The sequence below is a fragment of the Lepisma saccharinum genome, chromosome 14 (genome assembly GCF_977018435.1).
Source record: "Lepisma saccharinum chromosome 14, izLepSacc3.1, whole genome shotgun sequence".
Taxonomy (NCBI): Eukaryota; Metazoa; Arthropoda; class Insecta; order Zygentoma; family Lepismatidae; genus Lepisma; species Lepisma saccharinum.
Window position 1 is genome coordinate 36060185 of NC_139242.1, and position 23152 is coordinate 36083336.

The following is a 23152-nucleotide window of genomic DNA, read 5'->3' on the forward strand; positions in this document are numbered from 1 at the left end:
AAGGAAATAGAAAATGAAAGAAAGAAGGATGGAAAGGGGAGAATACAAGAATGGGAAGCAAGGAAAGAAAGTGGAAAAGGAAAGAGTGTTATAGAAAAATTATCTTCTTCAATACTCTATTTCTTCTGCAGAAAAATAAAAGGGAGGAAAGAAATTGAGAAAGGAAACAAAGAAATGAACAATGGATAATGGAAAGATTAGAGCGAGAGAGAGGAGAGGTATAGAAAGATATAAGACAGAAATAGAGAGAAGGGAAGCGGAGAAGAACTGGTCAAAGAGAGAAAAGAAAGAAAATGCTTCCCTCTTCTCTCCCTTCCTCATAAGAAAAACAAAACACGATGTTTTTTTCTCTTTTCTTTTTTTGTATCTATTTTTCTTTACTCTGATGAAAGTAGAAGATGAGAAAGAGAGAATTGAAGGACTTTTTTTCTGAAGAACTCTTTGCTTTCTTTCGCTGCGTTTCTCTTTCCTTCTTTATATGCCTTTCCTCTTTCTTTCCTATCATCTCTGCTTCTCGTCCTCGTTTCTCTCAGAGATACGAGATAGCAAGGGAGAAAATAGGGGAAATATAGCGAGAGAAGGGAAATATAGAGGAGAGGGGGTAAATAGAGGAAAATATGAGACAAAGAGAAGATAGAAATACAATAAAAAATAGAAGCTGAGAGAAGATAGGAAGGGAAAAGAGAAACAAAGAGAGAAAGCGGTGAGGAAAACGAGTGGGAGATAGTGAAACGAAAGAGAAAAGATAGAGAGTGGTAGAGAAAATAAAATATAAAGAAGAATTAGAGAGAAGATATATTGGAAAGAGATACAAAGATAGAAGAAAAAGATACATGGAAGAAATTGTGTGTGTGTAAGAAATATGCACATTAAAATCCTTGCTTGCACATTTGTTACACATATTTTCGTACATAAACTTACTTTATTTTTCATTCCTCTATATATTTTCTTTCTCCCTCTTGATATATCTTATTACCCTCTCCCTTTATTTTTATATTCTTCCTCTATCTATATCTCTTATTGTTTCCTTTCTCATTTTCTTCCCCCTTCACCCATCTTACTCTTTCTTTTCTCCCCTTTCTTCCTTTACTCTCTGCCTTTGTCTGTTCCTCTATCTCATTTCTCTTCTCCATCTTTACTTTCATTCTATCTTTACTCTCATATTTTCTCTTATTTTATTTCCATATTCTCTCATCTTTTACTCTTTTTACCCTCTCCTCTTTCTCTATATTTTCCCTTCACTCCCTATTTCCTCAATTTTATCTCTTCCTCTTTCTTATCCTACAGACGAGAAGAAGATAAAGGAAAGATATAAAGAGAAAGAGACGAAAGAAAAGGAAAGTAGAGATGGACAGGGAAACGTAGAGAAGGAAACAGAGCTGGAGAAAAATACACTTCTTCATTCCTCTCTTTGTCTTCCTCCTCTCTCATACTTCTGTTCTCCTCAGAATAGAGAAGAGAGAGTGAGAGATACATAAAAGAAAGAAAGAAAAAGGAAAGAAAGAGAAGTTGAAAAAAGGAAACAAAGAAATAATGGGAGAAATAAGCGAACTGTATATATTCTTTCTCCTATCTCTCTGGGGAGAAAGAGAAAAAATGGGAGAGGAGAAAAGAAGAATTTTCCTTTCTTGCTCTTCAGCCAGAAAACGAAGCTAGGGCACTTATATAGTAGATTCTTGTGAAACAGAACTAGCTCTACGTTATTTGTATTCAGGGGGTGCCAACTTGTGAAAAACATTTCAGTCATAAGTTCACAAAAATATCTCATAAGTCCTCCCAATCTATCATGATATCAATGCACACCAACAAAAACTGGCGTGCCCAAGGGGTGGAGGGTGGTGGAGTTATAAGCCCCCTTTTGGCCCAGTATTCCTAAAAAAAAGAGAACGTCGAAGGTAGGGAATCTGTATGAGAAAATGAGGGTTGACTACCAAGAAAAAATATACATAACCCGTCCCATTCGAAAATCCTGGGCACGCCACTGCCAACAATGTATCCTTACTTTTCTTTTTTAAAATAATCTGTTATATGCTGATATCAATAAGCAATCCACCACGAATTACGATAACAAATATAATAATAATTATAATAAGAAGATGGTAAATTATTTGGTGGCTTCGGGCCCATATAGCCTAAGTTGTTGCCACTGTTTGTACAGTCAACGGCAAAGATAATGGTAAGCAAATTGTCCATCGCTATTTTAATTACTTTTTATTCTACGTACATCCTATGAAACTATGTTGGTTCGAAGCAGGCATTCTCTGCTTATTGGCGTCATTATTTCAATTCATTGTCATCATGTTGTGTAATACAGACCGATGGAAAATGGTGGTGGACAATTCACCTACTGTTTCTTTTGCCGTTGGGTGTACTAGAAATGATTACAGAAAGAAAGATTTATAAACTTGAAAATTTGTCCTCAAGAGAAACTGGCACAAACATCGGAAATAATTATACAATACTCTCGTTTCATATCCATCAATTTACCAGTTAACAAACTGCGTTGTAATCAACAAGTCCCTAATTCGATTTCCTGTGCCGACTTTTTGAAGTGTCTGCATACGAGGGTCACTATTTATATTTTGAGCCTAACAATGAAAAAACAGGAATTTGTCATTGAAAACTGCTTTATTGTTTTTCGAAGTATTCTCCTTTATGGTCAATACACTTTTGCATTCGTTCGAACCATTTGTCAAAGCAGGTTTTCCAATCTTCTTGAGACACCTCCATAAAATGGTTTTTGAACGCATCAACGGCGTCTTCCGCCGACGAAAATCGTTGTCCACGCAATTTATTCTTGACATTCGGGAACAAGAAGAAGTCATTGGGTGCCAAATCAGGACTGTACGGCGGATGACCCATCAATTCGATTTTTTGACTGTTCATAAAGTCGGTTGTTAGACGAGATGTGTGACAGCTGGCATTGTCTTGATGAAGAATGATCCGACGGCGTTTGTTTGTTTTTCGTATTTGACCGAAGACCTCTGGCAAACAAATTGTTGTGTACCATTCACAGTTGACCGTTCTACGTTCCTGTAAATGCACAGTTGCCACATGACCAGTTTTCCCGAAAAAAACAGGCGACCATTTGTCTCGATGTGCTTCGAGCGCGAACAACTTTTGTTGGATTGGGTTCATCTTGAAACACCCATACAGTCGACTGCTGTTTACGTTCCGGCTCATATGCATATATCCATGATTCGTCACCTGTTACAATCTTATATACGTCTTTTGAAGCACCACGATTGTATTTATTGAGCATTTGTTTGCACCAATTGGCGCGAGCGTCTTTTTGAGTTTTTGTCAAATTGTGTGGGATCCAACGAGAACATACCTTTCTCACAGCTAAATGATCATGTAATATTTTATATATGCTGGTGGAACTATTGCCTATGGTTGCCTCAATCTCACAGTATGTCACATGACGATCTTGCAGTATTAGGTTTTGCACAGCATCAATGTTTTCTTGAACAACAACTGATTTTGGACGACCTTCGCGAATCTCGTCGGTGAGCGAATGGCGGCCACGATTAAATTCGTTATACCAGCGTTTCACAGTGGCAAAGGATGGGGCTTCATCGCCAAATGTGGAAGTAAGTTGATCGATGCACTCTTGTCTTGATAATCCACGTCGAAAATCGTAAAAAATCATCGCACGAAAATGTTCACGAATTAATTCCTTTTTATTGTTGTCGCGCAATCTCCAAGGCAACATAAACAACACAAATGAAGCTATTGACAAAACATTTGAAGTACGTTATGGTCAATAATGCCAAATAGTGTTGTCCACGAGACGAGACGAGACGAGACTTTGGTCTGTCCCGTCCCGTCTCGTGAAAATTCTGTCTCGTCTCGTCTCGAAAATATTCGTTTGTCCCGTCTCGTGTCCCGTCTCGAAGGGTTCTGTCTCGTCTCGTCTCGTCCCGTCTCGTTTTGTCCCGTCTCGTCTCGTAAAAGTGATCCGGGATATCATGCCAACAAAAGTCAAAAGTAGCAGAAACACGAAATATTTTTCCGGAAAGTGGGATAAAGCTCCAAATATTTTACCCATTGCGTGGTGAGAATAAATAAGGTTCGTTAATCATAAGGACATTAATATTATAAATGCAGTTTGTTGGTTACTGATTGCTAGGTATCTTATGAAATCTACCTTGTGGTTTTTCTCGGTTGATACAACTGTCTATCCATCGTACATTTATACCTAGCTTGTTAGAACCTGTCCCGTTTCCCGCGCTAGCGATCGCTCGACGAGAAAAAAGTCGTCTGCTGGGCAGCGAGGAGCGAATGGAAGCCAGAAAAGAGGAGCTTACGTAGACGCTGTTGTCACGTTGCGTATTTTAATTTGCTGCCTGGCTTTGGCTTTCCCCAGCACCGAGTTCAGGCGGTCTTCAGCAGCAACACCGCTTGGTTTATGCTAGAAAAGCCAGCGATCAGCTACCGCGGGAAGCCGGACAGGTTGTAACAAACACGGTATAAGTGAGTGCTCTTTTTCATTACTGCTATACCTTTTGGAAGTCTTGAAATGTTTTCCAATAGACCTTCTTTCTTTCTGAATGTCGAACTTCCGTGCACTATGAAAATGTACATTTTTTCTTTAAATTCTAAGCTTGGCGCTGGGGAGCAACAAAAAAGTTTTTAAATGTGTAGTACGAACACAAAAGACTATTTAAAATTTCAATATTTAGTATATTACAAATAGAAAGCATTTATTGTTCTTAATATTGTTAAACATCTTCTATGACATAAGTTTCAAAAAGTGTTTCTTTGTAATATTGTGCTGTTTCTTATGTTCAGCTTATGACGCACATACTTCTTTCTTTTCCCTTTAGCCTCTAAGTCCGGTACCACCACCGCTTGATCTAATTTATCCTTCGGTAGTCACGCATCTAGAAATATATGTCGGGGAAGGAGTCCGAGCCAAGTGTTTCAGAAAAAATGATAATAATAACATTAACGACAACAATTAAGCAAATGTTTAAATCAATGCATTAATATAATTCATAGCTCTATTCACTTGAATATGTAAATTAATCAATTCTATTATTGTTATTGCATGACATTTTACAAAGATGGTAGAAGAATAGTAATATAACAGCACGAATAGGGGTGTAAGGGGTGATTTTCCACGTAGCACACCCAACTGTCAACCTCACTTCCACGTTAGTACACCCTGGACTGCGTTTTGCAGACGAACGAGGCTCTGGCGACTGGCACTCTGACCAGTATAAATTTGTGTGTGTTGTCCTGTTTTTTTGTCCTTGTGTGTGCTGAGGGCCCTTTACAGCATCAGCTTTTAACGGAAGTCAGAACATTTTAAGCTTTTAAGATTTTATTTATGCAACGTTAGAGTTGTTCTTTGTAAAGATAAGGGGCTGGACCCCGTATAATGTGACGGGTGCAAAATAGCCTAAGTGCTGACGCACCCACAATTTTTAAAATCAATTCAATTCAATAACAGCACGAATATTAGCTAATATCTAGCTTACGTGTAGTTAAGATCGTTAAACTCTGCATAAAAACAGCTGTCCTGGCAAGAAAATTAATGTAAAAAAGGTGATGAATTGAATATTTGCTGAATAACAAAAAAAGATGTTACATCCAGTTGACGAAAAATAAAGTTCCTGATTAATATTTTATGCTCATTATTATAAGTAGTAGCGTACATAAAACTTCATTGATACTGTCATTCAAAGCAGTATGATCCCAATAGAATCCTTGTTTTCTAGTAAGTTCGGCAGGAATATGTAACCCTCGATTATGCTAAACAAATATATTTTTTGTTTAGCTAGAGCAAGGCCCCAGGAGGATGCAAGAAGCCTTTCCTGCAAAAGTGTATGTTTTACGAAGCGAAGAAACGTGACAAAACCACCGCGTATGGAAGGCAAACCTGCATTAATATTATATCGCACCTTTACAGAGCCGTGCCTCCTGAAGTTATAAAAATCCCAACTTCAATGATTCTTTTAGACATGCTATAGTTGAAAAAAATATGTTTAGATGCACCCAAACTGCATCATTATCAGATTATGCACATAACGTGTTATTGGAATCAACATATTTGTGTAAATTGGGTCCCTCCCCGATGGCGTAGTAATAACGTCGAGGTCTTGTAATGAAGGGTCCTCGCGTCGATACTCAATGGAGGCACAAAGTGGATCGGATCGCACTTTAAACTGTAGGTCGGTTCGCGATTTAGCCTATTTGCGAATCAAGTGGACTTAAAAAAAAACAATATCAACCTTAAGAATATTAAAATAAACTAATTCATCCGCAGGTAAGTCAAATTTCACATATCCTTCTTCATCCTCGTTCATAGACTTCCTGCAATACTCTTGTGTTGCATCCCACCAGGTGCGAAAAATGTGAAGTTATTTCTTTTCATAACAGTAAGGCTAAATTCTCGTTTTATCTGAACTTTTAAAAAATGTACAAAATGCGTCTCTATCTATAAACAACCACCCTTTCCAATGTATGTGTAAAATAATCCCACTCTGTCTCAGAAAACCTCTTCCTACGATCAAAAGAAGGAAACAACTCTTAAGTCTCAACAATTATAAATTTTTGCTTAAATTTCCTATCATTTATACAAAAAGTAACACATATCACGTCCTTTGGTGCAACACTGTCAATAGCTAATGTTACTTTCCTCGTCCTAATAAATTTACTTCCAACCAGTGACGGCGCCAGGGAAATTTAACTGGGAGGGGGGAAGGCTGGCAACAAAATATTGTAAGGGGGCAGTCACATTAAAACGCCCGAAAACACTACACATATATATACTTATATAATAATAATTATAATAATAATTATTATTATTATTATAATTATTATTATATTCATGTATGGTGTTTTGTGTGTGTCTTTTATTTAGAGTGGACGTTTACTGCCTAAATTTACTTCTTGATTACGAGTTTATCTCCACATCATTCGTTTTAATAAAGACATTAATTCTTTTTTATTGGTAAGTTGCGTTGTCTCTAGTGGCCTATTTCAGTATTGAAATACATTCATAATTTTTATAATTCATCGACTTTCTTGAGATGAAACTACTAATATAAATATTTAAGTTATAAGATAATAATATAAATGATGAAAATAATGCTTCTAAGAGTTTAATTTTCTTTCAAAATAAACGTGACGTTGGAAGAAATTAATCTTCTTAAGTATTAGAAACAATGTGAGGCACTTAGTGAAGTGCAATTCACCTGTAGGAGAATTCTGCTCTATGTGCTTTGGAGAACACATTGCGCACCTTTGGTACGTCCAGGACTTGACATTTCTTCTCAATGGCAAGAACAGCCAAATGAGGCAGTTTGCATCCAGCATCCTGTTTCGAGCAAGCCTTTTCAAAGATTTTAAGGACAACCATCTTCGTAACGCTGAAGAGTTTTGGGCAAAATTTGTGTTTCACCTTTCAGGGAAATGTTATCACAGGATAAAAAATCAGACAAAGGTTACAGTTATCTCAGAATTCAAGAAATATTCTGACCCTGGCAATACTTACTCTTACTCTATCACTCCAACGTATGTCTGTGCTACACAATTACAGTCACCTATGGAGTTCATGGGAAGAAGTTCTTCGATTTTGATATGTACGAGAAAGAGCGAACCTGCATCTAATGATTGAAGAGTGGCAAATCCTAATAAGCGTTCTTTTACCTGCCCGCGATATGTTTTGAACCAATTTTTAGATGTAATTTGCATTTTAAGGTTCACGTTCAATACATTTCCAAATAATATCCCCTCATTAACTTCAAGGGTATCGAAGAAATTTCCTTTGTTAAGGTTTCCTCAGACTCATCATCTCCAAATTCAAGTCCCTGAATAGTAAGAAACCGCGATGAATCCACAACAACTGACATGTAGTGTCGGGTTTTCTTCGATTACCTTTGGTCCTGGGTTCGATACCCAGTGGAGGCACTTTAAACTATAAGTCCAGTCCCGATTAGCCTTACTGTGCATAAAGTGGACTTCAAACACCAAATCAACCTACAAACCAATTCTTGAATCAACTTTGAATGTCTTTTAATAATTAGCGTTGTCACTAACGACCACGATTAGAATAATTTGCCCGTACTACAGATGCTGTCTTGCGGTCCTCAAAATATTCGTGATGTTTTAAAACCATCCACATTCAACACTTTTTGCCAGTTCTTAAGACTGGCTAAAACTTAGGTTAATCTCGGCTATTACAGGACATAAATGAATGAGAAATCACCTATGCCCAGGTCGGCGCTCGAATCTTGGACGAAACAAATTAATATTTGTTAATCAACTTGGTATTATAAGCAGGAAAGTGATATCATGCAGAATACACCACTTTGAAACGGTGAAAATCGTCATACTCTTATAAATGAACTCTCTTATTATTCGATATTTAATTAACTTCAGTTGGGGGGCCCGGGTGGGGGGGCGAAGTGTCTGACATGGGGCGTCCCCCGGCCCCCTCTGGCGTCGTCACTGCTTCCAACCCTGTAATAACTTCGCTGCTGATAGCTTCATCTTCGAAATGGAAGCTTGTGTGTCGGCGAATAATACAAAGAACTTGTGTTCACTGTCCCTCTTTCATTCAAAGTCTGCCGTTTTCCTTTTCAGCTTTTCCTGCAAAACTTCCTGTCAGCAAGCAAACCAAATTACAGAATTTTTATTGCCCCTCCCTTGCATCAACTTTCATTCCTACTTTAGGCCTGGATTTATGGCACGTACCCGCTACTGCGGGTCAACCTCGCCCTATGTTTGGTGTTTGCCCCCCTGAAGCAACGGTGTCCATTGTTCAAAGCGAAACCTCTGTCAGTGGGGAACGGCGAAAAATAGTCTCGGAATACACCCTGGTCGTAAACACGCTCCCGCCACCCTGACATTGCTGTCAGCTTCCCTCTGAAGTTCGATAAAACTAATTTGTGAAATGTGTTTAATAACGAGTGAAAATGTAGACAGTAGATCCCATACAGCACACGAAGTCAGAATCATGTTTCTGAAAGGTTACGAAGTCTCATTTACATAACATACTTCAGTGTTTCCCTGTCGTGGTTGCTTTAACGTTGCGTGTTGCTTTCATATTTTGCGCTCGTTACATCTTACACAGGGATCTTTCAATGTAGTTACGTGCGATAGCAGACTCGTTGCTTCCCATCATCCACTGCGCGAAAAAAGTTGAACGACGCTGCACACCGACGAAACCAAACACAGATGAGTAGCGTGGTTTGAGCTTTGTTTCATGGGACAATCGTCTTTGTAAAGGCAGAGGTAAGTGTATTAATATTTACTTTTTTAAAAGTAGTCTTTTTTACGACGAAAATACAGAATTCACAACATGAAATAAATTAAATATAGGCTACTATAATTAATTCTGCTTCCTCCATGATTGGAAACAAAGTGAGTTTCAGATTAGAGCGAAAAGTATGTTACTTTTATTGTGAAATTAAAGTAGTGTGTGTGAACATACATATATATATATATATATATATATATATATATATATATACACACAACAGAATTACTTACGTACCGTGTAATTTATTCCTATTTCTGCGTGCAACGTAATCAAGGATGTAGAGTTTGTTATCATTCTGCCGAGCGTGGCTGACTATCGCGGGACCGTTTACCCACTGTACCCCTCGAGAATTACGTAGAATTTTTTTTAATCGACAGATTTCAATGTTTTATGTAATGCAAAAGTGGTTCCAGCTTTAGGAAAGCTCAAATAACGAATATATTTCATACCATAGAATGGCACACGTAAGATGAAATCTTCAATTTCTAAGTATTTTCGCCACTTTTTGTTGGTAAAAATTGTTTGTATGTACAGTAAAATAGCGAAAGAACGCGCCGAAAATGACTATCAGTACCAAACCTAACAATCCTAACCTAACTACGTAAAATTATAGCTGCTTTTGTGGAAATTCGTTTTGGGTGCTATATTCACTTGTGTGAAGCCTTCGGGCTGTTCTGCTTCACAGTAAAGTAACATGCTAAGGAAACAAACGTACTTTGCTTCACAATAACACATTTCCGAAAGCTAAAATCAACTGAAAACGTTCATAAACAAGAAAATCTTCATAAACAATGCAAGATATTTCACTTTCTTTTGGGGTACAGAGGGACAAGTGAACATTTCCAGCACGCACAAATAAAATAACGTGGAAGAATACTGGAAAGTGTTCCGTTGTGGACTGCTGCTGCTGCTAATGTCACTTGACGTTGGTATGAATAATTATTACAGACCAAAATGCTTTCATTGTTAGGTTAGACAGCTCAAATTTGAAGCATTAAAATTCTTCCGTAAATACTTTACAATGCCCGCGATGTAGGTGTGAAGGGGTATTACATTCCTAAATGCATTTGTTAGGTTAGGCAGGCCAGGTTTAGGGCTGTTGTGATAGCAATTCCATATGCTATTCTCATCACCTGTTGAAGAAGCTGTGGCCTAAATATACACCTTTTGCATTGACAGTATACCCCCCCCCCCTAATTTTGCACAAAACTTACCCTATTCTTTGGAAAAGAAAATTTTCTATCTTTCGTGTGTATAGTGAAGAGTTATAGAATACCTTGTACCATATAAGTCGTTACGTTCCCAGCCTCTATCTAAAAATATTCACGTTTCAACTAATTCATTCTGCGATATAGTTACAATGTGTAAATTGAGGGCAGCACCATTGTCATGCAGTTTTTTGAATTTTACACACTGGCTAGATGAGTAGATAGCAACAGCTATGCCTGACATGTGCTGACATGTAACAAAAACCTTTTTTGCCCTTTTGTAGGCATAAACCTGAGCTGCCTAACCTACTCATATGTGCATCCTATTTATAGCAGAAATAAATATGTGAATAGTATAGGTAAGTCAAGTTTAGGTTATTTCACCTATTGGATGCATACGTCAGTAGGTTAGGCAGGTCAGGTTTATACATACTGTATAAATGGCCCAAAAATATTTTTTGTTACATGTTCGCACATGTCTCCAAGCTGTTTTTCCCAACTCTATTTTTGATTACATTGCTTGCAAAAATATAATTGTCACATTCTTGCAAACTTATGCAATCAGACTTTGTTTTAAAATATGGATGGGATCTACAACATGCACGAAGTAAAATTGTAAATTATTTTTGAATCTCGATTCTTGTTACTTCAGCTCCTTTGGTGGCAATAATAAAATTAGCCGTTGATAACACAAAATGTACATGACACTCTTAATCAAAATTCTTTTCACATTTAAGTATACAATTATAGACAAAACAGACATGGTACTGGCTACCATAGCCCTCTGAAAGATACAGCATGCCATGACTTGCAGTAGTGTCACAGTGCTGTGACTGGTTACATGTATATTATTGCAGGGTATGACTGAAGATGACCGGACCCCTCTCAGATTTTCTTCATATTTGGCATACTTGCTAATTGAGGCCTGCTAATGATGAATCTGAAGTTAAAATTTGTCGGAAACATCTAGAAATTGCAAAATATTTGCGAACCATTGACGCTAGCCCAACGAACCATTGACGTGTGGTTAGGTTAGGCAAACATAGTTAAAATTTCATGTCGTAGTAGTATCAGGAATATATATATATATATATTTGCTTGTGCAACAAAACATTTTGCGAAAATAGACTGTTTCCATTCCAAAAACTAACTCCTTATTTTCACTTATTTTGCAATTTCTAGACATTTCCGATAACTTTTAACTTCAGATTCGTGATTACGAGGCCTCAATTAGTGAGTATGCCAAATATGAAGAAAATTGGGTCCGGTCATCTTCAGTCGTTCCTATTACAGTGACCAAGTGTGCCAGGTGATGAAGCTAATGCTTTTATTATTATTATTATTGAATCTGGTCTCATTATTCATTGTAATATGAGGAATGTTTGTTACGAGATACACACTAATTCATAAGAGATTGTGTTGTATTATTAGTTTCCATGCTGCTTATTAGGTTAGGCAGTTATGTGCATGGGTTAAGTAAGCACCACTCTAAAAATTTGGAATGACCATATCACCAGATATTTAGTCAGCTTTTCCAATATTTTCACCATTAATCAAAACTTAATTTCTAATTTTATTTATTCTTTACTTGCACCAGTCGTTAAGTTACTCAGTTAGGCTTATCACTTGTAAGCAGAGAATGCAATGTTTTCCTTTCATTGTATCTGGCAGTACTGTCTTTAAATTTTGTGATATACATTTTGAGAGCCAAGCCATAACTGTTTTAAAAAAGTATGTTCTCTACTCATTTTTTTTCTCCAATCTTTTGAGGATGGAGGTATGACTTATTTTCTGGTGAGGCTTGAGATGCCCTGCATACATAGGCATGTGGTTAAAATCAAACCAAATTGTTCCAAGGAAGGTCAGCAATCGAGGAGAGGAGAATATCAAAAAATTCAATCAGTTTTATTTGTTTTAAACATATGTGCACCCAGGAATTTTTGTATGAGAGGGGTTGAGGGTTGTCAACCAAATGAAAATGTGAGTCTGCTAGTTAGGTGGACCTTCGTGGTACTGAATGGTTAATATATATTTATATAAACATCATAGCCAGGAACATTCCTCTTATAAAAAAAATAATTAAAAAAATGCACCTAATATTTCTTATTCTCAAGCAACAATTTTAGTGCTGGATGAATTGAAAGTCCATCAAAAGTGTGCTACGATTGATAAATGCTGCTGTGCCATTCCAGACAATTGAATCCTATTATTTTAAAATGCTACAAGGATGAATAATTTTCCATTATTAAATTGTGGGGGAAAAGTAATTTGCTGTAATGGTAATAATGGTCCCACAGTTGGGGGGGAATGAATGTTCAATTGCAATGTTATGGGGGAAATGAAACATTAACTCCAACCTTGCATGTGGGGTAGGTTCCACCACTACCCTTTTTATACTCTACATTAATTCCACTGTCAGTCACCCATGAAAATAATCCTGTCAGTTCATTACTGACTGTTGACTGTTGCATGTAATGGTTGTGTTCTGTCTGGGGTAGAATATACCCAATGTCCAAGGTTGCATTATTGTTTCTGCAATTTGTCTTCTATGCACTACCGAGCATTTCACATGTTAATTCATAAGTAATTTTTTTGAGTACTCATCCACATTAGGAATCCAATTTAAATAGAAATAAATTACTACTGATTTAATTCAAAAAATTTCTTCTTTTAGGATCTGTTCACCAACACTGGCCAAATGCTAGAGCAAGAAGTGTCTAATATGGCAGAAGTGGCGTGTGCGGGTCAAACTCGGAAACAACAAACAAAACAAGTAAGTTACATGTAATGGAAACTGGAATAATTTGCATTTTTTTACTCTCAAAAGTCATGAAAAGCAATACACTGATTCAGATTAACATATTTACACTGCAGTTACAGAAACCTAACTACGAATTAGATATTTGCCGGGCTTGTGGTTGTGCTAGTTTTAATGTGTAATCTACCATCACATTCTCCTTGATTTACAGTGAGAACATTGGCATCAGCAAGATATAGATATCTGCCATTGCTCCCATCAGCCATTGTTCCTCCCACCAGACAGCTTGCTAAAGGCATATATGGCTAGAAAACTTGGTGAAACTTTTTCCCTCCATATGGCAAGCATAAAAATTCATAAAAAGAAATAAAAAAAAAAATTCACAAGCACCCCTCCACCCTAGTTGTCTCACTGTCACCATGTTAAACTACATGAGCATCCCCAAACTAACCCCAAGGCTCTATCAAACATCCCCATCTAACATTTTCCACTTCAAAGTCAGAATCCAGAGACAATGAAATGCAAATTTATTTTCCAAATCAGCCTTGCAAATGTTGGTTAAATTACATAGCAGACATATATTCCTGTTTGTCCTTTTGTGTGACTTTCGCACAGCATAAGAAAGTGTTCATTGCGGTTTGAAGTGTTTTTTTGTTTAGGTTTACTTTATGCACAGATAAGCTAATCGGGTCTAGACCTACAGTTTAAAGTGGAAACCGAACTGCTAGGTGCCTCCACCGGAAATTGAACCTGGGACCCCTTAATTACAAGGCAACGACGTTACCACTATGCCAGTAGGGAGGCAATAAAGTGTTTGTGTTATCATTTTTTATGTGAGATGCAGAATTTTTTCCAAGAATGGTTTTGGTTCTTTGAGAAATTGTACAAACATACAGAGCTCATAATTAATTTATTTTCTCCCTTTCCAAAATTGATCCTATTGTATTCTTAAAGCACAGACATTAGAAAAACAAGTCTCATTTTGGCACATCTATCCCTTCCCTTAGATGTGGCATAGTGAGTTTGAGATGCTTGACTGAAGGAATTGCTGTAAAAGTTTTGATATAAATGCATAGAATAACTGTCATTCCATGTTTGTTTTATAATCTCATAGAGTTGGAAGTGGTCGGAAAAACTGGCTTTTTGGGGGAAAAAATACAAGTTTTTTTCCTCCGTAGTTATTTTTGGTTGAGCTTTTTCACAAAAGTGGCTCAAATCAATGAAAATGCAGGAGTTGGCAGTACTTTTCCTGTTGCATGGTTTTCGTATATCTTCCTACTGTAAAATAGGCACTCATTTCTAAATATAAAATACAATTTACACTATGAAATTTGTAGCTAGATATAAACAATGTTTTAAAAAAAGCTGGCTTTTTTTGAATGGGCTGCTCTTTCAGAGTGTAATCTTCATATTTCGGTAGGCTTATTAAATATATCTATGTAGTATAAAAATATTCACATAACTAGAGTAGTTTTGTGTGTGTTTTTAATGTAACCTAATAGTATGATATGATTTTCAATGCTTGAATTTGTTATAGGATAATTTACATGAAGCAAAAAATAATATACTCCTCTATCTTTTGAGAATCTTGTATGAAATCTCTTTACATTAAAGTTTGTGTTCGGTAAAATACATTTGTATTCTGGCTTTCCAGTACATAATGTATAATTTGGTTAAATGGCGGCTAAACCTGGACACGTAGCAACTAGTGATATAATTTTGTTACTTGTTGCAGTGGTTCTCACCTTTGAGATCACAGCCTACTAAATTTATTTCTTAAAAGTCGATGCCCTGATCCCAAGAATTTCATTCATAAATACATTTCTGATCTTTAAAGTTTGTGTAAATTAACATGCACTCTCAATGAATATTCAATATTAATATATAAACTATGGCATAATCATAAAGAGTAATACATAGTTCAATTATGTATAGGCTTGCTGTCAAATATGAAATTAGATTTAAATTAGTTGTCAACCCCTGGGTGCAACGGACCTTTTGTTGAAATGCACTGGCATTAAAACTGAAGCAGAAGCAAATAAGACTGACCGCAAATGGCAAAAAAATATTTAAGAGATCGGGACTGGACCTACAGTTTGAAATTAGATCCAAAGCACTCTGCCTCCATTGAGGATTGAACCTCAGACCCCTTCTTATTACAAGGCAAGAGCATTTAATTTATTCCACTCCAGAGGTCCATTTATTTTTATGAAAGGTACCTTATATAAAAATCTGGCCTTTTTCCAACAACAGTACTTGCAAATTGTTCTCTCTGATTTGCAGGCTAAACTAAATCTTAATCTTGGATGAAGTAGCTAATAATCTTATTAAGTATAGAGAAAGAACATTCAGACCGAAGCAACGCTTCGTAGTGGGGGTGTCACATTGAAACCATTCTATTATTGAATCACTGCTTCCTTTGCTGATTATATATGGCTAGTTATTTATTAATTATAATAATTACAGAAATTACTATCACAAATAAAAAATAATAACCAATTATTACATGAGTGTGTCACATATATTTTATCATTCCCTAAAACTCGCAAAACCCATGATTTTTATTAATGATTTTTTGTTTGTAGAAGTGCAGTTGTTTATTAAATATAATTATTACAATAATTACCATCATTACCAACTAATTGTACACTGTCACTGGCATGAATATCTCGAATGAGACGCATTCAAAGATGACGCATGATATGTCCCCCAAGTGCATTTTGCCTCCTAATTACATTACATTTATGTTTTTATGAGCAGAAGTAATACAGAAATATTAGGAACATTCCAGGGAACCATGTAATTTATTTTCAAACAGTTGAAAAATCTAAAAAATAAGAGGTGGTTGGACTGCAAACCCCCCTCCCCTCTTCCTCGGTAAGCTAGGATTAAAATTGTAGCTGAACCACTATGCAATATGTGCCCACTGAGATTGGCCAATATATGTCTCTTGGCTGCTGCATCATGTAAAATTTTTGTAGCTAGTTGTAAAATATGTGATAGTTGTAAAATATGTGAGTACAAACCTGTAAACTCCTAATAATAACTTCAAGTGAAATAGGTTAGCTGCAATTGGTAAAAAGCCAAAATTTCTGTTGTTTTTTTCTTTAAAAAAAGCCTGCTTTTTATCGAAGAAAGAAACAGTTCATTCAAAAAGCTAGATTTTTTGCAACTCTTATCATCTCACAAGAAAACTTGGCATGTTATGCAGTAGGTTGTTGCACAGCCCAGAATGCCAAAATGTCATCTTCAAACATTGGTCAAATCACAATTTCCCGATTACTTATTGATCACTTTTCACATTGTTGCAACGTTTTTATTTTCAAATTAAATGTCTTCCAAATTTGTGCAATATTCCTGATTGTTGATTGATTGAATTGGCTTATTTTACTTTGTATTTCTGCCACTTTTGACTAATCGCAAAGATGGGGATGATGTAATTGATGAATGGACACTCACAAATACCTATGCCAAGCTTCGGTCCGGGACCCTTGGCATCATAGCATGTTGTGATAACTACTCCACTCCATCATGGAGGCAGCTGGAGTATTCTTTCTGTGATGAAGTTGGTCTTTTTTGTTGATGAAAGTCATCTTTGTTTAGAAGCCCTAGTGTGGCATAGGTATTCTTTTGCAGATATTATCACACAATATATTTTAGAAATAAAATTGAAGTTAAGAAGATTTGGTATATGGGAACTAGAAGTTAAAAAAATCTGGATTGTTGTTATTTTACTGATGCAAAATATTTTTCTTTAAATGAAAGTTCTGACTAGAATGTTAATTCCGAATTGATGTTACACATGACCGTATTTCCTTTACAGGAAGGAACTGAATGTTATTCCACTCCAACATGAGGGTATATTGCAGAACCTGCAATGGAATTCTTCTGAACTACAGAAAAAAGTGTATTTAAACAACAAAAATAAAAATAAAGGGTATATTTTATGAAAAATGTTATTTTTTTCATAATAACCATAACCACATGATGTATGTGTAATTTTTGAACTTCAATGCTGACATGAATTGCTTGGTTGGTTGGTTGATTTGGTGTTTTAAGTTCACTTTATGCACAGTAAGTCTAATTGGGACTTGACCTACAGTTTAAAGTAGGATGTGAACCACTATGTGCCTCCACCAGATATCAAACTTGGGATCCTTGATTACAAGGCAATGACGTTACCACTGTGCCATCGGGGAAGCCCTTGGACATGAATTGTGCCTGAGCACTCGCTGGCATCATAACTGTATCAAAGTATGTTTATTTATATTTGTTTGGTTGTTATTGTTGCTTTAAACACGCTATACACAGATATGTACCTCCACTGTGTATCGAACTAGACACCCCTTGATTACAAGGCTCTCATTTATATTTCTTACAGTGTAGGCTCAAACCGGCCAAACATCATAACAATTGTCTGGCGTTTTCTCATTTTTGTAATGTTACTGCACAAAAATTCCTGAAGTTTAGCTTTTATCCATTTTGCATTTGTCTCTTGTGAACAGGTAGTTTTTCCCAGTTTTTTAAATTTTTTTACTGGTTCATTAACTGAATCTCTTTTCATGGTCAATGTGTGTCTACATTCTCCAGTTATGTAAGTATAAGAGACATTGTCTTCCAATTCAGGTTACTTTAGGACCCTTTGCATTATCTCCAGAGGTAGAATGCAGACTTGTCAAGAATTTCAAGTAGGTAAATACAAGGTTTTGATAAACTACAAACATGCAAGTGTTCTATTTATTCCTGTGTAATACTGATAGTTTGACCACTGTGTAGGTTGAAAAACCATGAAAGTTGAAAATTATCCCTGTTATCCCTGAGAAATGCAGAGAGAATCGAATTATCAGATGACCATGATTCTGCAAAATGTTTTACATCCTCCCAGCCTCTCATCAATTGGTAAAGGGGATGGATAGCAACTGGAGCATGATGCTGATAACATCACTCAAATCCAATCTTCTTCATGACATGGTGTTACAAACCAGGGAGAGCTTTATTATAGCATGTAAAACACTATTTTATACAAATTTGATGTTATTTTAGAATTTAGTGATTTAGTTGTCAATATTTCATTTTCATTTGAGTTTCTTTTTTTTTAGCTTTATCTGTTAATTGATATTAATGAATTAATATCCAGTACTTTTATGCAGTTTTTCTCCCCTTGTATTAATTGCGACAATTAAGATAAGTGGTCAATTCATGAGAGGTAAAATAAATACATTTAGATATCTTGCCTAAACCTAGTTTTCTAAGTAAAATCCTGTGAATTCTATTTTCAGGAAATGATTTACAAGCTAATATTGTAATAATTTTTGAAGGGGCTTAACCCCAATAACCCCCCCCTCAAATATGCCATCCATGAATACATGCAATATAACCACAATGTAAAATACCATTGCAGTAATCTAACTGACATATTATGCAACCTAATGGAAATGTCTCTGTAATGTCGGTAATGTTACATTTACATGTTTCTGTAACATTATCAATGTTGTGTTATGTTCGCGGACATTTCCACATTACTGAAACTTACCCGAAACATTTTTGTAATGTTCTGCAACATTGCCGCAATGTTACAATGTTTCACGACTTATGTGTTGCTAACGTATCTGAAACCATGTTGTGCTGTATGGGATACTACATGTATTTTGCTCATAAACTTGAAGGCTAAATTTACAGAATAAAAAGAACAACTACAACATTCCTTGATATGATTTACAGAAAGGCTAATCGGGACTGGACCCACAGTTTAAAGTGGGGTTCAAATCACAATGTGCCTTCACCGGGTATCGAACCCGGGACCCCTTGATTACAAGGCGACAATGCTACCACTGTACCATCGGGGAGTCCTCTCATAGAACATGTAATCAAGGGATCCCGGGTTCGATACCCGGTGGAGGCACAAGTGGTTCGGATCCCACTTTAAACTGTAGGTCCAGTCCCGATTAGCCTTACTGTGCATAAAGTGGACTTAAAACAGCAACTCTCATAGAACAAAGTTTTCTTCTACGACGATTATACAGAACTTAGTGCAATTCCTTCATTTGAAATCTATTCTATATCAGCCTCAGTATTTCGTTATTACAATCCAAGGAATAGTATTCTCCTTAAATAAGAAATAAAGAAATAAAAAAAAAACATTGGAAATAATCTTCAAACGGACGTAAAAAATCGAATCCAACCACCTGCAGAATGCCTGAGGGAAACAACAAGAATTTTCTCAACAAAGACATCCGAAATTTCCATAACATTCTAATAATTTCGCAACCCGTGCAAATAATCATGTGGTAAAATCTTGTCGTGGTTCCCTGTAAACACTAAAATCACCAAATAACTTATTTCCATATTTCCCGTATTTTCTCCTCCTCTTTAGCTCTCAGCTGTTCGGAGTGGGATAATGCAAGATTATTTGTCCCTAATTATCTCCTTCTCTTAGTCTTGCTTATATCTTGGACTCCTTAATAACTTTCCCAACAACTCCTTATCAATTTGTACTGCCATGTTTCCTACAATGCCTTTCCTACTTCCTTATAACAATCACTTCTGTACAACACTCTTTGATGTAAAAATTAAATAATAAAAATAAACCATATCCGTCGGTCCGTTTATCTTTCCAACCTATAGAGCTGAGACTATTTTTACAAGATAAACCTCGGACGCAGACATTCCACGATCTTTTGGCCCCTCCTTCCACCTTCTCTACCTGCCCTTTTACTTGATGTTATTCAGAATTGTATTAGTATCTGGAGTACTATCGTAACATAAAGTTATTAACCTGGAATATTTTTTTTAAAAAAAAATGGGGAGTAACGCTGTGTTTCGAAAGAGTATAGGAAATAAGTTTAGGTATTCATTCATGCCTCTCTCTAGAATAGTCTTCTTATTTTGACTTAATTCACGCTTATCAACGTTTCTAATTGAAATACTTTATTCCAAGCAAACAAGCATTTGCAACTGATTAAAAATTTTGCTTTTATTTTTTCGAGACATTCGAGACGAGACGAGACTTTTCAAAAGCCGTCCCGTCCCGTCTCGTGTCTCGTCTCGAAAACGAGGCGAGAAAGGCATTCCGTCTCGTCCCGTCTCGAATTTCAAAAGGCTTGTCCCGTCTCGTGTCTCGTCTCGTTTTCGAGACGGGACACGAGACGAGACGGGACATGTCCCGTCCCGTGAGCAACACTAATGCCAAACGATTCCGTGCAAACGTCAAATCGCGCCTAACTTCAATCAGTGTTGCCAAGGCTCAAAATATAAATAGTGACCCTCGTAGTAAGTCTCAATTAATGTATCTGTGCTAAATTTTGTTGTATTCTTTTACTGTCTGGAAAAGGATTACTCGAATATTTTTGTTCGTTGTTATATACACTTTCAAGTCATTAGCCCCTCATCCGCCAATGGGATCCACCATGGTTTCTTTGAAACAGAAGATAATTTTGATGTCCTTTTCGAGACGGTTGGAATTAGTCCCACAACACTTTCTTCTTCTATCTAACATCACACTAATGACGTCACGTCAGCCAATCGAATTGCTTAAAACTGTTGTGGTAGCAACATCTTTCGAAACAAATTGAACATCATCCAGCCGAGGCCATTCCAACTGTGTGAGCTGCAAGCTTGGATTGCAGCTCTTCCCGGAAGGAAAACCGAGAGCGACACTTCAGACAGGTAGGCGAAGGCATTCCCCCACTCCCACTCCCTTCTTGGCTGCACAAGCGGCAGACAAGGAGAGAACGAGGAAGTGGACTAGAAAGCGGTTCCTCTGTGACCTCAACACCTCACACACTCTCTCGCTCGCTCTCCGTCCGTGCCTTGTGAAATACAGACGGTTTCTTCCATAAAGAAAAGCTTCCCAGCAACATGGTGAGGATGCTTTCCCAAACGTTCCATCGTCACTCAAAACATTTTGCGGAATATGCAAATGCCGTGCTTAATCTCAATACAAGAGTGCATGGTGTTAAGAAGGTATTTTCGTACAAGTTGCAGAAAACGGTCAGGGCAGAGATGTGAGTGACAACATGCAAAGAGGGGCATGCTGAATATATCAGAGTTTAAGGCTCCTTTTCGCTTTAAAGTAAAATTATATATTAATTAACTAAAGCCAGTCTATTCCTCGTCCAAACATTCATGCTAGACACCAATTAAAAGACTAATGATTATGCTATCTTCGCACGGTCAAAATACCGCGGCCGACGCCAGGACAGCTGTTTTCAAAAAACCGCTTTGATATACCAAAATCTGAAAAATTACGTTTAATAGACTTACATATCCATGGCAACATAAGAACGAAAGCAAAATACATGAAAATTCACGTGAATGTTCTACAAGATGATATACTATAAGATTTTTCAATTTTGGATTATCATAGCGGTTTTTCAAAAGGAGAGAAAATCCTAAAACAGCTGCCCCAGCGTTGGCCAAAGGTTCATCAGCCAAGCCTTAATTGCACTTTATGCTCAGAAAGGCTAATCAGAACTGGACCTACAGTGCAATGTGCCTGTAAACCGGGATTACAAAGCGACGATGTTACCACTACGCCATCAGAGGGGCCTCTTAGACTTTTAATCCCCACTCTGTACTAATAACTGTAAGTTTCAGGTTCTCCGTTATTCAGCGCAGAATCGGAAACATGTTAACGGACACAAATTAAGTTAACTAATTACACATTAAATTCCATCAACTGCTGATGTGCACTTTAGTTGCATCAAAATATACCTTTATCAGCTGCTGTTCGCGCGATGCACTAAAATGCATCCACTAAGATGATCAAGACAGAATCATTTCTTAAGAAACCAAAATTGTCTCAAATGATGCATCAGACTTTATTTCATACATTTCAAGTTCTCAGTAAAGGCAAATGCATATTTTTCCAAGCTGTTCGTGGCCAACTTCTTTGTAATTTACCAACAGTGACGACGCCAGAAAAAGAATGAACGGAGAGGTAAGAGTTTGAAATTTTGGTGGGAGGAAATATCTTATTAAAATATGCCCAGGAGCGGCCTAAGGGCTGACTGATCCAGGCGGACGCCAAGCGAGGACGACCCCTTTAATGATACCAAAACGTTATTTCAAATTGCATAAGTGTGGCTATTTATTTTAAAAAGAGTTCAAATTTTCTAGACAAGAATTCATTGAAGTTACTGCTACATGATAGGCTACCATAATAAGTACAGTGTTTACATAAACTCTGGACCCAATTTGAAGAATTTATTTGCAACAACCTATGAAATTTATCACCATCAGGAATACAAAATATTGTAGAGAATACATGGAAGTTTTTTACATGCCAATTTGGTTACAAATGCTCTATGTGGGAACCGTGGGTGACCCGACAAATGTCTACACGGTAATCACACTCCTGCCAAACACGGCTCAACATGTCCTCTGTAACTGTGGTTGTTGCTCCCCCTAAGTTCCACAACATCACGTGGAAGAGGAGGGACATAAACAAGGTTCTTCACATATCCCCATAAAAAAAATCTCAGGGGGTGATATCGGGGGACCTAGGGGGCCACTTCATCACACACTGGTCACCGTTTCCTGCACGACCAATCCAGCGGTTGGGAAGCTCTGCGTTAAGAAATTTCCGAACAGCACGGTGAAAATGCGGAGCTCTAACTGTAGCACATAGTTTTCTGAATCATTGTTCAACAGTGGTATTAACCCATTTTGAATTTTATTATTCCTCAAATTGTAGCACACAAAAGGTTGTTGTTGTTGATGTTGCTTTATATTGGCTCACACCGCCTATCCTTTGCGGTTTCTAGCCATCGGTACTGCTTTATGTGATCCTACTTCTGTTTGTTGTCTTCCTCATTGTTCCTTATGGCACTTGCACGATACATTTTCACATTCACTCGGGATTTTCACTATGGGAGGGTATCCTAGCGGGTATGTTACACTCTGAACTTCCTT

General features: G+C 37.0%; 1 long non-coding RNA gene across 1 annotated transcript; it reads left to right on the top strand.

Moving 5' to 3' along the window:
• Positions 1 to 9055: 9055 nt before the first annotated feature.
• On the top strand, positions 9056 to 17157 carry LOC145998478 (uncharacterized). The gene is made up of 3 exons (XR_014443320.1): positions 9056 to 9246; positions 13157 to 13255; positions 17064 to 17157. It is a non-coding gene; the product is annotated as an uncharacterized LOC145998478 (long non-coding RNA).
• The last annotated feature ends 5995 nt before the right edge of the window (positions 17158 to 23152 follow it).